This window comes from Caretta caretta, chromosome 1 (assembly GCF_965140235.1).
Source record: "Caretta caretta isolate rCarCar2 chromosome 1, rCarCar1.hap1, whole genome shotgun sequence".
Classification (NCBI taxonomy): Eukaryota; Metazoa; Chordata; order Testudines; family Cheloniidae; genus Caretta; species Caretta caretta.
Genome location: NC_134206.1, coordinates 265,492,368 through 265,506,598, shown reverse-complemented (window position 1 = coordinate 265,506,598; position 14,231 = coordinate 265,492,368).

Below are 14,231 nucleotides of genomic sequence, written 5' to 3'. Positions count from 1 at the left end.
GCATGTCTCTGACCACATGAAAATGGGCCTGTGGATTGCATGTGAGCGAAAGTGTTTTATCTCGGTGTGAGTGCAGATGTATTGTGTGATCTCTGACATTGCTCAAGCAAAGCAATACCCCACAACTAACTCCTGGCCAGCTAAGGCCAGCCCTAGACACACAGCAACCTACAATTCAGACCAGAGAGCACAGGAAGATCAGCTAGAAGAGACCAGCCAGACTGGTCACAGCTTCTCCCTTTCTTTTCAATATTCATCATGAGCAAGGCTGCAAGTTTGTCACAGAGGTCGTGGAAGTCATGGATTCCGTGACTTTCCATGACCTCCGTGACTTCTGCAGCGGCCAGTGTGCTGGCTCCAGGGCTGCCCAAGCAGCTCAGGCAACCCCTGGACCAGTCACACCTGCCACTGCCGGGGCAGTCTTAGGCCACCGTCCCTCGCCACCCAAACAGCAAAAGGAGGAGTTTGGGTATGGGAGAGGGTTCAGGGCTGTGAGTTGGGGCGCGGGAAGAGGTGAAGGCTCTGGGCGGCGCTTACCTTGTCCACATGTTCCTCCCTCAGCTCCTAGCTCCAAGCGCTGCCTCCTCCCGCAGGCACCACCCCCACAGCTCCCATTGGTTCCCAGCCAATGGGAACTGCGGAGCTGGCAGCGCACGGAGCTACGAGCTTAGGGAGGGACATGTGAGTAGGGAGCCTGCCAGCCCTGCCAACTCCTCCCCCACCCCACCCCAACACCCATGATGACCCCCGGACCACTCCCCCAGCACTTGCTGAGCCCCCCGGACTGCCCCCCCAACACCTGCAAGGCCCCCAGTCACGCACAGCGCCCCTGGTTCGCTCCCCCCAAGCACCCACACACCCACACGAGCACCATCGGCACTCCCAAGATTTAGTCGGGGTATATAGTACAAGTCATGGACAGGTCACGGCCGTGAATTTTTGTTTACTGCCCATGATCTGTCCATGACTTTTCCTAAAAATACCCATGACTAAAACATACCCTTAATCATGGGTGGTGTTTGTTTCATGGTAAATAAATCATTGAAAGGCTGACTCTGTTTTCCAACTTCATTATTTGGGTGGCAATAATAATACAGATAAATTGCTTTTTTTCCTGCCCTCCCCTCCCCTTTCCCAACTTCCCAGGAACATAGTTTCAATCAGCTGCCTAGAAGCTGAGATCCAGTCAAAGGGTTCACTTCCATGTTCAGCCAGGCAGGCAGAAACTTCTGTCTTAATTCAATCTTTACTCAGGCAAAATGCCCATTGACTTTCGGATTTGGTTTCTTCCAGTCACGGTGTGCACATTCAGACTCATAGGACTGTGGTCTCCTCAGAAGGTCTCAAACTCATACCCAATATCTAATACTAAATACTAATATTTTTACATTTAGTTTAGCCCCTTTCACCCTCAGTAATCACAAAGTGCTTTACAAAAAGTTTTACTTACAGTACCCATAAACATGGAAAGTGGCACATGTTTAACTACACATCAACTCTATCCAACATGTTAGGACAGGAAGTAAGACTTTTATCAAAAGAAATCTTAGAGTGTAAGAATAGCCATACTGGGTCAGATCAAAGGTCCATCTAGCCCAGTATCTTGTCTTCCGACAGTGGCCAATGCCAGGTGCCCCAGAGGGAATGAACAAAACAGGTAATCATCAAGTGACCTGTCCCCTCATTTTCAGGCAAACTAGAATTACACAACCTGGACTTTGGCCAAGACACCAGACCTAACATTCCTACTCCAGGGACACCCTTAATAGTCACTAGAGATCAGGTCCTTGGTTTCACATCTCTTCCAAAAGATAACACCTGCAGCAGCAGAAGGCCCCATAAGGGCAGTGAGTTCACTCAATCAGAGGGAAGAGTAACTTCCTATTATATCACCAACTCCGTTTCCTGCACCACCGTAGCTTTTCCTTCGAGGTCATCCCATCTAAGTACTGACAGGCCTAACATGACTTAGTTCTAACATATGATAAGATCACAACCTAAGGTGATGTGGCTGCTGGCCAACTTTTGAAGAGTCTAGTCTAGAGCCCCCTCCAGTATTTTTTGCCCCTGAACACTGTAGGAAGTGGTAGTTCCATTCTCGATGGTGTCCTGGATATTGTTTCAGGCTTCCTCTCCTTTCCCTGTCACACAAAGTTTATTTGGATTTCCCCTCACTTTCCTCATTGTTCTAGGAGTACAGGAAACAGCACATTTGGAATCCATTGACAGATGTTCAGTTATGTCACCATTTCCTCTGTGCCACCCACCCAGATTTTCCAAACAGATTGAGAGAATGCTCATCAGAAACACACTCACGAGTCCCACTGAAATCAGAATCACTGTACTACTCTAACACAAATTCTGTGATAGTTTAGCATCCTTTCTTCTAAGTCAGGTGAATGATATTCAGCACGCCTAAGTTGGCTGTGCACTTTTGCATGTGTGCATGTGCATTACACACATGGGGCTGTGGAAGTAGACACAACTGATATCTGTCCAGGCTCCTGCTACCACAAATCCATCTCCTCTTCCACTACCCCTATGTGACCTCACATAACCAGAGGTCATATGGCTGAACCTTTAAAAATAATTTCAATCTAACAGACAGCCGCATTAGCTTCAATCCTTCTTATGTCACCAGGAGGTGTTTATAAGAACACTGCACACTGAAATCGATAGTAAAAATCAGTGGATTCTCAATCTTTTGTATAGTATGGCACAACTTAATAGAAAGGTTGTTGTATTGAGCAGCTCCCTTCTCATTCATAATTGCATGGACCCATCTCCCAGCTGTTATCATCTCTTTGGCACATCAAAAATGGTTTATTTTGAAAAATAATATTGGAAAGACTATAAGGTAATCTTAGCAGGGTTGGCTGAAAACAATCATCTGTTTTTTGACAGAAAAATGAGAGTCTGATTAAACAAAAATTATTTCAAAAAGTGTCCATTTTCTGCTGAAAAAAGTTGAAAAATTCAACACTCCAAAATAAAAATATTTCACCCCAAACCTGAAATATTTTGATTGAGAAATGCTGCCATGGTGCTTTATGGCAGTTGTAGTTCAGTTCCTTCATATACCCATTCTCCTCTGAGGCGGGCTCTCCAGCTGGAACACATCTCATCATGGATCACGGCCAGGGATTCCCATGGAAACCCACCACACCTCTCAGAGAGTGGAGACCAGGGTGCATCATGGGAGATGTCACCTGATCAGGAAGTCCAGCCAACAGAAGAGAATGGGAGCTTGAGACACCTGAACTACATCTCCCATGAGGCAGCAAGATTTCCAACTTGAATATTTTGGTTTTCAAATTTCTGGGGGGAAAAATTTCTGGGAATGGAAATTTTGGGTTTTTTTTAAATTTATTTTTAAAATTTTCCACAGAAACAAAAGATTTCAACCAGCTCTAAAGTTTAGCTCTCTTTGTGTGATTTAACACATGGAAACAAGGAAAAGAGGTATCTCCACAAAGGCAGCCAGTTTTCTGCAGACCACGAGATACCACTCAGCTGAACATCAGTGCTCCACAGCCTGGCCTGGGAGATCTGCTGTTATAGACATTTTTGTTCTCTTTGAGAAATTTGAATTTTTTTATGCAATTTTGACCCAAGAAACTCTTAATGCTAATTGGCAAGGGGGTTTACTGGACTGTCCTGATTATGGTATTTATATTCTGGTTCACCAAAGAATGTCATGGGAGGTCTTAAATGAAAGCTGGAGCCACATCAGTTATTAACAGCATTGTGAAATGTATGTACATACACTGTATAAGGAGTTATGTTTATATGATGAAAACATGTTTTAAAGTCTGTATTAAGGCAGACTTGACAAACAGGTTTTTTGTCAAACAAATGATGTTTATTCACCTGTGTTTGTTGAGGTGTAAATTAAGCTTTGTAAGGTAAAATAGTGGGCATCATTTACATACAAAGTCAACAGAGAGATATGAAATCAACAGGGCAGCAACACACAGGAAAAACAAACCCCAGGGAGTTATACTGTCTCTGAGTACAGACAATGACTTTTGGAGATAGAAGTAGAAGGCAAAGAAGACGTCCTCTTATCCTGCACTTAGGAAATAAATGGGCATGGTGCAAACTCAACCGGCCTGAGTTAGAAATGCTGTAGAAAGACTTTGGGAGAGAAAAGACGTCTTTAGCTAGAAGGTTAGCCTGTTAAGTTTAGTATCAAAAAGCATGTTATGGTTTTATGTGTAGCCTTTTGTTTCCATGATCCTTATTCATTATCTCTTGAATCTTTGATAATCAACTTATTGTTTTCATTATAACTCAGAAAGGAATAATCAATTGCACAAATACAAAATGGGAAATGACTGCCTAGCAAGGAGTACTTCAGAAAAGGATCTGAGGGTTTTAGTGGATCACAAAATAAATGAGTCAACAGTGTAACACTGTTGCAAAGGAATCAAACATTCTGGGATGTACTAGCAGGAGTGTTGTAAGCAAGACAGGAGAAGTAATTCTCCCACTCCACTCAATGCTAATAAGGCCTCAAGAGTATTGTGTCCAGTTCTGGGCATAATACTTTGGGAAAGATGTGGACAAATTGGAGAAAGTCCAGAGGAGGGTAACTAAAATAATTAAAAGTCTAGAAAACATGACCTAGAAGAAAAGATTGAAAAAACTGGGTTTGTTTAGTTTGGAGAAGAGAAGATTGAGGGGAGACATAACAATAGTCTTCAGGTACATAAAACATTGTTATAAGAGGAGTGGACAAATTGTTCTCCTTAACCACTGAGGGCAGGACAAGAAGTAATGGGCTTATATTGCAACAAGGGAGATTTAGGTTAGACATTAGGAAAAACTTCCTGTCAGGGTAGTTAAGCCGTGGAACCAATTATCTAGGAAGGTTGTAAAATCTACATCATTGGAGGTTTTTAAGAACAGGTTAAACTTACAGTTATCAGGGATGATCTAGATAATACTTAGTCCTGCCTCAGTATAGGGGACTGGAATAGATGACCTATCAAGGTCCCTTCCAGTTACGATTCTATAAATATATCTTAGTGCTGTGATATTAAGCAAGGAGCTGACCCTGAGTTGAAACATACAAGCTGGTGTGTGCATGGTCCCCTTTGGGGGGCAGAAGACATGGTATTTCTGTGTGTGATCAGTGGATAAGGGGCTGGATACAACAGGGGAAAGGCTTCAAAGGGGCTCAGGACTGGGGGCATCTCTTGTTAAATTGCAAGGTAAAATAAGGGGTTTGGGTTGCTAACAGGCTGGTGGTGTCAGGAAGCAGCTGACACCTAGTTAAGTACCAGCACTTCTCCTACTTGCTGGAGGCAGCAGGGTAACAAGGTGACTCAAAGTCCTGGGTATCCTGAGAACCATCATAGTAATTAAATAATGTAGTTTGCTATGAATGCAGCCTCTTCATTCCCACATAAAGAGATCAAGCTTCAAAAGCATTAGCTTTTGGGGAAAAGTTTTTCTCTTTTGTGATTATTTCATCATTTATAGAGCTATAGATAGTGACTGTCTTATCTGATTTTCTTTTTCAGGTTCTTTTGCTTCTTTTCACATTACAGGTCCAAAAATCACAAGTCAACCAAGAAGCTAAGGCAACAGAATTCTAAACCTGAATAATGTATTACAGTGCTATGTCACAGCCACGCCATACTTAATGTTGAGTAACAGTTTCTATGAAAACCCAATTCAAAGGGCTCAAAATGCACATGCAAATACTGTAAGGCCCCATCCTGTCTAGCCTTCCTGTAGATTTGGGTTCCACTACATCTGGAGAGGAAAAAATACTCCTCACCAATTCATTAAAAATTAGACCATACTTCATAAGATTAAAAACTTTGAAAATACAGAAAATATGCAATCTGATATTATTAAATAAAGTTCTAATTAAATTTGACAGTAAGAGCTCAAGGTTTTATCGGGTACTCTGATTTAGAAATTTGGTTTTACATCACAAGCTTGACATCCTAGAAAATTGATCCCAGGCCTCCAACCTGCATGTCTTGGATCTTTAAGCCCTGGTCTACACTAGGACTTTAGGTCAAATTTAGCAGCGTTAAATCGATGTAAACCTGCACCTGTCCACATGATGAAGCCCTTTATTTCGACTTAAAGGACACTTAAAATCGATTACCTTACTCCACCCCTGACTAGTGGATTAGCGCTGAAATCGGCCTTGCCGGGTCGAATTTGGGGTATTGTGGACACAATTCAATGGTATTGGCCTCCGGGAGCTATCCCAGAGTGCTCCATTGTGACCACTCTGGACAGCACTCTCAACTCATATGCACTGGCCAGGTAGACAGGAAAAGAACCGCAAACTTTTGCATCTCATTTCCTGTTTGGCCAGCGTGGCAAGCTGCAGGTGACCATGCAGAGCTCATAATTAGAGGTGACCATGATGGAGTCCCAGAATCGCAAAAGAGCTCCAGCCTGGACTGAATGGGAGGTACGGGATCTGATCGCTGTATGGGGAGAGGAATCCATGCTATCAGAACTCCGTTCCAGTTTTCAAAATGCCAAAACCTTTGTCAAAATCTCCCAGGGCATAAAGGACAGAGGTCATAACAGGTACCCGAAGCAGTCCCGCGTGAAACTTAAGGAGCTGAGGCAAGCCTACCAGAAAACCAGAGAGGCGAACGGCCGCTCCGGGTCAGAGCCCCAAACATGCCGCTACTATGATGAGCTACATGCCATTTTAGGGGGTTCAGCCACCACTACCTCAGCAGTGTTGTTTGACTCCTTCAATGGAGATGGAGACAACACGGAAGCAGGGTTTGGGGACGAAGAAGATGATGAGGAAGAGGAGGTTGTAGATGACTCACAGCAAGCAAGCGGAGAAACCGGTTTCTCACCCTGGACCTGGAGCCAGTACCCCCTAACCCACCCAAGGCTGCCTCCTGGACCCGGCAGGTGGAGAAGGGACCTCTGGTGAGTGTACCTTTTAAAATACTATACATAGTTTAAAAGCAAGCATGTGAAAGGATTAATTTGCCCTGGCATTCGCAGCTCTCCCGGATGTACTCCCAAAGCATTTGCAAAAGATTTCTGAGGAGGGCAGCCTTATTGCGTCCTCCATGGTAGGACACTTTACCACTCCAGGCCAGTAGCACGTACTCGGGAATCATTGTACAACAAAGCATTGCAGTGTATGTTTGCTGGCGTTCAAACAACATCCGTTCTTTATCTCTCTGTGTTATCCTCAGGAGAGTGAGATATCAGTCATGGTCACCTGGTTGAAATAGGCTGCTTTTCTTCAGGGGACACTCAGAGGTGCCCGTTCCTGCTGGGCTGTTTGCCTGCGGCTGAACAGAAATGTTCCCTGCTGTTAGCCACGGGGAGGGGGGAGGGTTGAAGGGGTAGCCACGCGGTGGGGGGAGGCAAAATGCGACCTTGGAATGAAAGCACATGTGCTATGTATGTAATGTTAACAGCAAGGTTTACCCTGAAAGAGTGTAACCACTGTTTTATAAAATGTGTCTTTTTAAATACCTCTGTCCCTTTTTTTTTCTCCACCAGCTGCATGTGTTTCAAGGATCACAGGATCTTCTCCTTCCCAGAGGCTAGTGAAGATTAGAAAGAAAAAAACCTGCACTCGTGATGAAATGTTCTCAGAGCTCGTGCTGTCCTCCCACAGTGACAGAGCACAGACAAATACGTGGAGGCAAATAATGTCAGAGTGCAGGAAAGCACAAAATGACGGGGAGGAGAGGTGGCGGGCTGAAGAGAGTAAGTGGCGGGCTGAAGAGAGTAAGCGGCAGGCTGAAGACAGGGCTGAAGCTCAAATGTGGCGGCAGCGTGATGAGAGGAGGCAGGATTCAATGCTGAGGCTGCTGGAGGATCAAACCAATATGCTCCAGTGTATGGTTGAGCTGCAGCAAAGGCAGCTGGAACACAGACTGCCACTACAGCCCCTGTGTAACCAACCGCCCTCCTCCCCAAGTTACATAGCCTCCACACCCAGACGCCCAAGAACGCAGTGGGGGGGCCTCCAGCCAACCAGCCACTCCACCACAGAGGATTGCCCAAAAAACAGAAGGCTGGCATTCAATAAATTTTAAAGTTGTAAACTTTTAAAGTGCTGTGTGGCATTTTCCTTCCCTCCTCCACCACCCCTCCTGCGCTACCTTGGTAGTCATCCCCGTATTTGTGTGATGAATGAATAAAGAATGCATGAATGTGAAGCAACAATGACTTTATTGCCTCTGCAAGCGTGATCGAAGGGAGGAGGGGAGGGTGGTTAGTTTACAGGGAAGTAGAGTGAACCAAGGGGCGGGGGGTTTCATCAAGGAGAAACAAACAGAACTTTCACACCGTAGCCTGGCCAGTCATGAAACTGGTTTTCAAAGCTTCTCTGATGCGCACCGCACCCTCCTGTGCTCTTCTAACCGCCCTGGTGTCTGGCTGCGCGTAACCAGCGGCCAGGCGATTTGCCTCAACCTCCCACCCCGCCATAAATGTCTCCCCCTTACTCTCACAGATATTGTGGAGCACACAGCAAGCAGTAATAACAGTGGGAATATTGGTTTCGCGGAGGTCTAACCGAGTCTAACCGAGCCTTTAAACGTCCAAATGCACATTCTACCACCATTCTGCACTTGCTCAGCCTGTAGTTGAACAGCTCCTGACTACTGTCCAGGCTGCCTGTGTATGGCTTCATGAGCCATGGCATTAAGGGGTAGGCTGGGTCCCCAAGGATACATATAGGCATTTCAACATCCCCAACAGTTATTTTCTGGTCTGGGAATAAAGTCCCTTCTTGCAGCTTTTGAAACAGACCAGAGTTTCTGAAGATGCGAGCGTCATGCACCTTTCCCGGCCATCCCACGTTGATGTTGGTGAAACGTCCCTTGTGATCCACCAGAGCTTGCAGCACTATCGAAAAGTACCCCTTGCGGTTTATGTACTCGGCGGCTTGGTGCTCCGGTGCCAAGATAGGCATATGGGTTCCGTCTATGGCCCCACCACAGTTAGGGAATCCCATTGCAGCAAAGCCATCCACTATGACCTGCACATTTCCCAGGGTCACTACCCTTGATATCAGCAGATCTTTGATTGCGTGGGCTACTTGCATCACAGCAGCCCCCACGGTAGATTTGCCCACTCCAAATTGATTCCCAACTGACCGGTAGCTGTCTGGCGTTGCAAGCTTCCACAGGGCTATCGCCACTCGCTTCTCAACTGTGAGGGCTGCTCTCATCTTGGTATTCATGCGCTTCAGGGCAGGGGAAAGCAAGTCACAAAGTTCCATGGAAGTGCCCTTACGCATGCGAAAGTTTTGCAGCCACTGGGAATCGTCCCAGACCTGCAACACTATGCGGTTCCACCAATCTGTGCTTGTTTCCCGAGCCCAGAATCGGCGTTCCACCACATGAACCTGCCCCATTAGCACCATGATGCATGCATTGGCAGGGCCCATGCTTTCAGAGAAATCTGTGTCCATGTCCTGATCACTCACATGACCGTGCTGACTTCGCCTCCTCGCCCGGTATCGCTCTGCCAGGTTCTGGTGCTGCATATACTGCTGGATAATGCATGTGGTGTTTAATGTGCTCCTAATTGCTAAAGTGAGCTGAGCGGCCTCCATGCTTGCCTTGGTATGGCGTCCGCACAGAAAAAAGGTGCAGAACGATTGTCTGCTGTTGCTCTGACGGAGGGAGAGGCGACTGACGACATGGCTTACAGGGTTGGCTTACAGGGAATTAAAATCAACAAAGTGGGTGGCTTTACATCAAGGAGTATTTCAGGCAGGACTTCAAGGAGGATTCCAATAAGAAATGGTGCACCTAAGTAATTGTTCTTACTGGAATAAGCAGGTTGGTCTGGCCTCTGATTGATACATGGCTAGATTTGCCTCGCTGCACCTTCTCTGTGAGTGACTGGAGTGTGACCTAGAGGAATGAGTCCCCTAGACGGGGGGGCTGGGGACGCAAATGAGTACAAAACAAATCTGGTCTATTTCCTGTTTTGATCCACTCCATCTATCTTTTACATCTTTGGCTGGCAGCAGACAGTGCAGAAGGACTGCAAGTCATCCTCATCTCTTGCCTGCCCAGCAGAAGATGGTACAGTACGACTGCTAGCAATCCGTATCGCCTGCCTGCTCACCATAAGACGGTTCAATAGGACTGACTGCAGGACTAAAGAGAATGACCTGGTCAAGTCACTCCAAATTTAGTCTCTGCGCCCATGTCTGTCCAGGCGCTCCTGGCCGACGTGGCCAGGAGCACCTCGGACATGACGATGATGGCTACCAGTCCTATTGCACCATCTACTGCCACAAGGCAAGGGGTTGCTGCTGCTGTGTAGCAATGCAGTTCCACATCTGTTAGCACCCAGGAGACATACGGTGACGGTTCCCTGAGCGGGCTCCATGCTTGCCGTAGTATGGTGTCTGCACAGGTAACTCAAGAAAAAAGGCGCAAAACGATTGCTGCTGCTTTCACGGAGGGAGGGAGGGAACGGGGGCCTGACGATATGTACCCAGAACCACCCGTGACAATGTTTTAGCCCCATCAGGCATTGGGATCTCAACCCAGAGTTCCAATGGGCAGCGGAGACTGCGGGAATGGTGGGATAGCTACCCACAGTGCAACACTCCGGAAGTCGACGCTTGCCTCGGTACTGTGGAAGCACTCCACCGAGTTAATGCACTTAGAGCATTTTCTGTGGGGACACACACACTTGAATACATAAAAAAGATTTCTAAAAAAACCACTTCTATAAATTCAACCTAATTTCGTAGTGTAGACATACCCTAAGAGGGGACAGAGAGAATCTCTAGCAGTTTTATCAATGTTATTTGAAGAACTAACTGGAGAAAGCATTGAGCCTGCATTAACTAGACAAAAGCCATTTTGCTTATCTCCCTCTTGCATTATCATATGACATGAAGCTATTGCAAAGGAAATAATATGTAAAATGATATTGTTTTCTATTCTTCTCCGGGAAAGAAAACTGTTTATCAAGGTTGTAGACTTTTTATTTCCCTGATGTTTCCGTTGAAACAAGTGAGAAGCATGAGGTTTCAATCTCTGAAAGAAGATTTAAGTACATTTACACTAGAGATACCATGGCTATACTTTACCCTGCTAAACTCCATGTAATTTACAACTACAAGAAGTAGATCTTTCTGGACTATGATGAGCCTCTGGGGGTTGTTTTGTTTTTATTGTTTTATTATGATTATCTTACTTTATCTTCAATGATCAGGCAGTGGTAGCTACTAAAGAGTATGATCTCACTAAACATAATTTTCATTAATATAAACCCTAAACATTAATTGAGGGCTTTTTTCGCCACCTATATTTGTATGGAATATTGTCATGGATTTTAATATATTCAATAGAGATACCATGAACAAAGATTTTATTTTTCCCTTCATGCCAATAAATGAGTTATGAATGTTTTATTTTCCTTTGGCACCTTAAAGACTAACAGATTTATTTGAGCATAAACTTTCATGGGTAAAAACCCCACTTCTTCAGATGCATGGAGTGAAAATTACAGATGCAGACATAAATATACTGGCATATGAAGAGAAGGGAGTTACCTCACAAGTGGAGAACCAGTGGTGACAGGGCCAATTCGATCAGGGTGGATGTAGTCCACTCCCAATAATAGATGAGGTGTCAATTCCAGGAGAGACAAAGCTGCTTTTGTAATAAGCCAGCCACTCCCAGTCCCTATTCAAGCCCAAATTAATGGTGTTAAATTTGCAAATGAATTTTATTTTTACTGGTTTCAGAGTAACAGCCGTGTTAGTCTGTATTTGCAAAAAGAAAAGGAGTACTTGTAGCACCTTAGAGACTAACCAATTTATTTGAGCATGAGCTTTCGTGAGCTACAGCTCACTTCATCAGATGTATACCGTGGAAACTGTATACATCTGATGAAGTGAGCTGTAGCTCACGAAAGCTCATGCTCAAATAAATTGGTTAGTCTCTAAGGTGCTACAAGTACTCCTTTTCTTTTTATTTTTACTGTTTCTCTTTGACGTATTTTGTTCAGTATAGCTACTTTCAAATCTGTTATAGAATTCTCTAACATTTATTTTCCTTCGTTGCTTATTGTCTATTTCATTTGAGAATAATTATTTTAAACTGATTTTTGGCAGGCTTCCTGTTTCTGCTGTACTTACAAAAAATGCTGCTCTTAGTTTTTGTGTCCTGAGATAGCTGCTCTTCACATTCTGAATTGGCCTGCCTTACACTTTGATACTTGACATACCCAATTTTATGCTCCTAAAGATTTGACTTCCAATTATTAAAGGATGCCTTTTTGCAACAAACTGCCTCTATTACTCTGTTGTTCACCCATCCTGGCACTTTTTGGTCCTTTTTTTTTTTTTAATTATTTGGGATATACATGTAATTTGAGCCTCTATTAAGAGTCTTCCTCAGCACCTCCCTGGTATTTCTGTCTTCAGAAATCTTGGGAGACAGGCCAGTCCTTGCCTACAGACAGCCCCGCAACCTGAAGCAAATACTCACCAACAACCACATACCACACAATAGAACCACTAACCCAGGAACTTATCCTTGCAACAAAGCCCGTTGCCAATTGTGCCCACATATCTATTCAGGGGACACCATCACAGGGCCTAATAACATCAGCCACACTATCAGAGGCTCGTTCACCTGCACATCCACCAATGTGATATATGCCATCATGTGCCAGCAATGCCCCTCTGCCATGTACATTGGTCAAACTGGACAGTCTCTACGTAAAAGAATAAATGGACACAAATCAGATGTCAAGAATTATAACATTCATAAACCAGTCGGAGAACACTTCAATCTCTCTGGTCACGCAATCACAGACATGAAGATCGCTATCTTAAAACAAAAAAACTTCAAATCCAGACTCCAGCGAGAAACTGCTGAATTGGAATTCATTTGCAAATTGGATACTATTAATTTAGGCTTAAATAGAGACTGGGAGTGGCTAAGTCATTATGCAAGGTAGCCTATTTCCTCTTGTTTTTTCCTACCCCCTCCCCCAGATGTTCTGGTTTAACTTGGATTTAAACTTGGAGAGTGGTCAGTTTGGATGAGCTATTACCAGCAGGAGAGTGAGTTTGTGTGTGTATGGGGGTGGGGGGGATGTGAGAAAACCTGGATTTGTGCAGGAAATAGCCCAACTTGATTATCATGCACATTGTGTAAAGAGTTGTCACTTTGGATGGGCTAGCACCAGCAGGAGAGTGAATTTGTGTGGGGGGGGTGGAGGGTGAGAAAACCTGGATTTGTGCTGGAAATGGCCCACCTGTTGATCACTTTAGATAAGCTATTACCAGCAGGACAGTGGGGTGGGAGGAGGTATTGTTTCATATTCTCTGTGTGTATATAAAGTCTGCTGCAGTTTCCACAGTATGCATCCGATGAAGTGAGCTGTAGCTCACGAAAGCTTATGCTCAAATAAATTGGTTAGTCTCTAAGGTGCCACAAGTACTCCTTTTCTTTTTGCGAATACAGACTAACAGGGCTGTTACTCTGAAACCTGTCTTCTCCCTGTTCTCTCTCCTTCTTTCACCCCAACCCACCACCAGAGCACAGCAAGCTCCTGCTGCTCTGGAGGGAAGGGGGAGGAGTCCTGATTTGCTCTTCCCCTCTGGCCTTCTGACAACACCACGGATCGGTGGGGACGGTGGAATCTGCCAAGCACAATTCACTGATAGCACCAAAATGAGACGCCGCTGAGCTCTCTGCTTCCTTTCTCGCCTACTTTATGGGCAACTTGATAGTGATGCTCGGGCGACCCTTGCGCTCACACCCTGTTGCCCCGCCCGGGCAGTAACACCCTCCCCGGAGCCACTGCCCCCGGCTGGGCCAAAAAGCCACCAGCAGGAGCTAGCGCGGCGGGTGCAGAGCGGACCAGGCCGGCGAGGTCACACCCCGATGCAGACGCCGGAGGTCAGCTCCGCCTGGGGGGACAGAGTTGCCCCTCACAAAACCAGCGCCCGCCCCGGCGGCGCTTGACCCTCGGCGGGAGCCCCATGTAACCCCCCCCCCCCGACTGCGCCTTACACGCACTCACCCCCACACGTAACGCCCTCCCCCCGCGCACGCGCACACGGTCACACCCGGCACACGCGCAGGGCGCCCCCCCTCCCCGCCGTCATATTATCATCACACGCACCGCTCGAGAGCCAGGCAGGAACGCGGCTCACGTGCTCCGTCCGCAGCGCGCCCCACCCCATTGCGCTCTCTGATTGGCTGGAGGCCCACTGCGTGGGG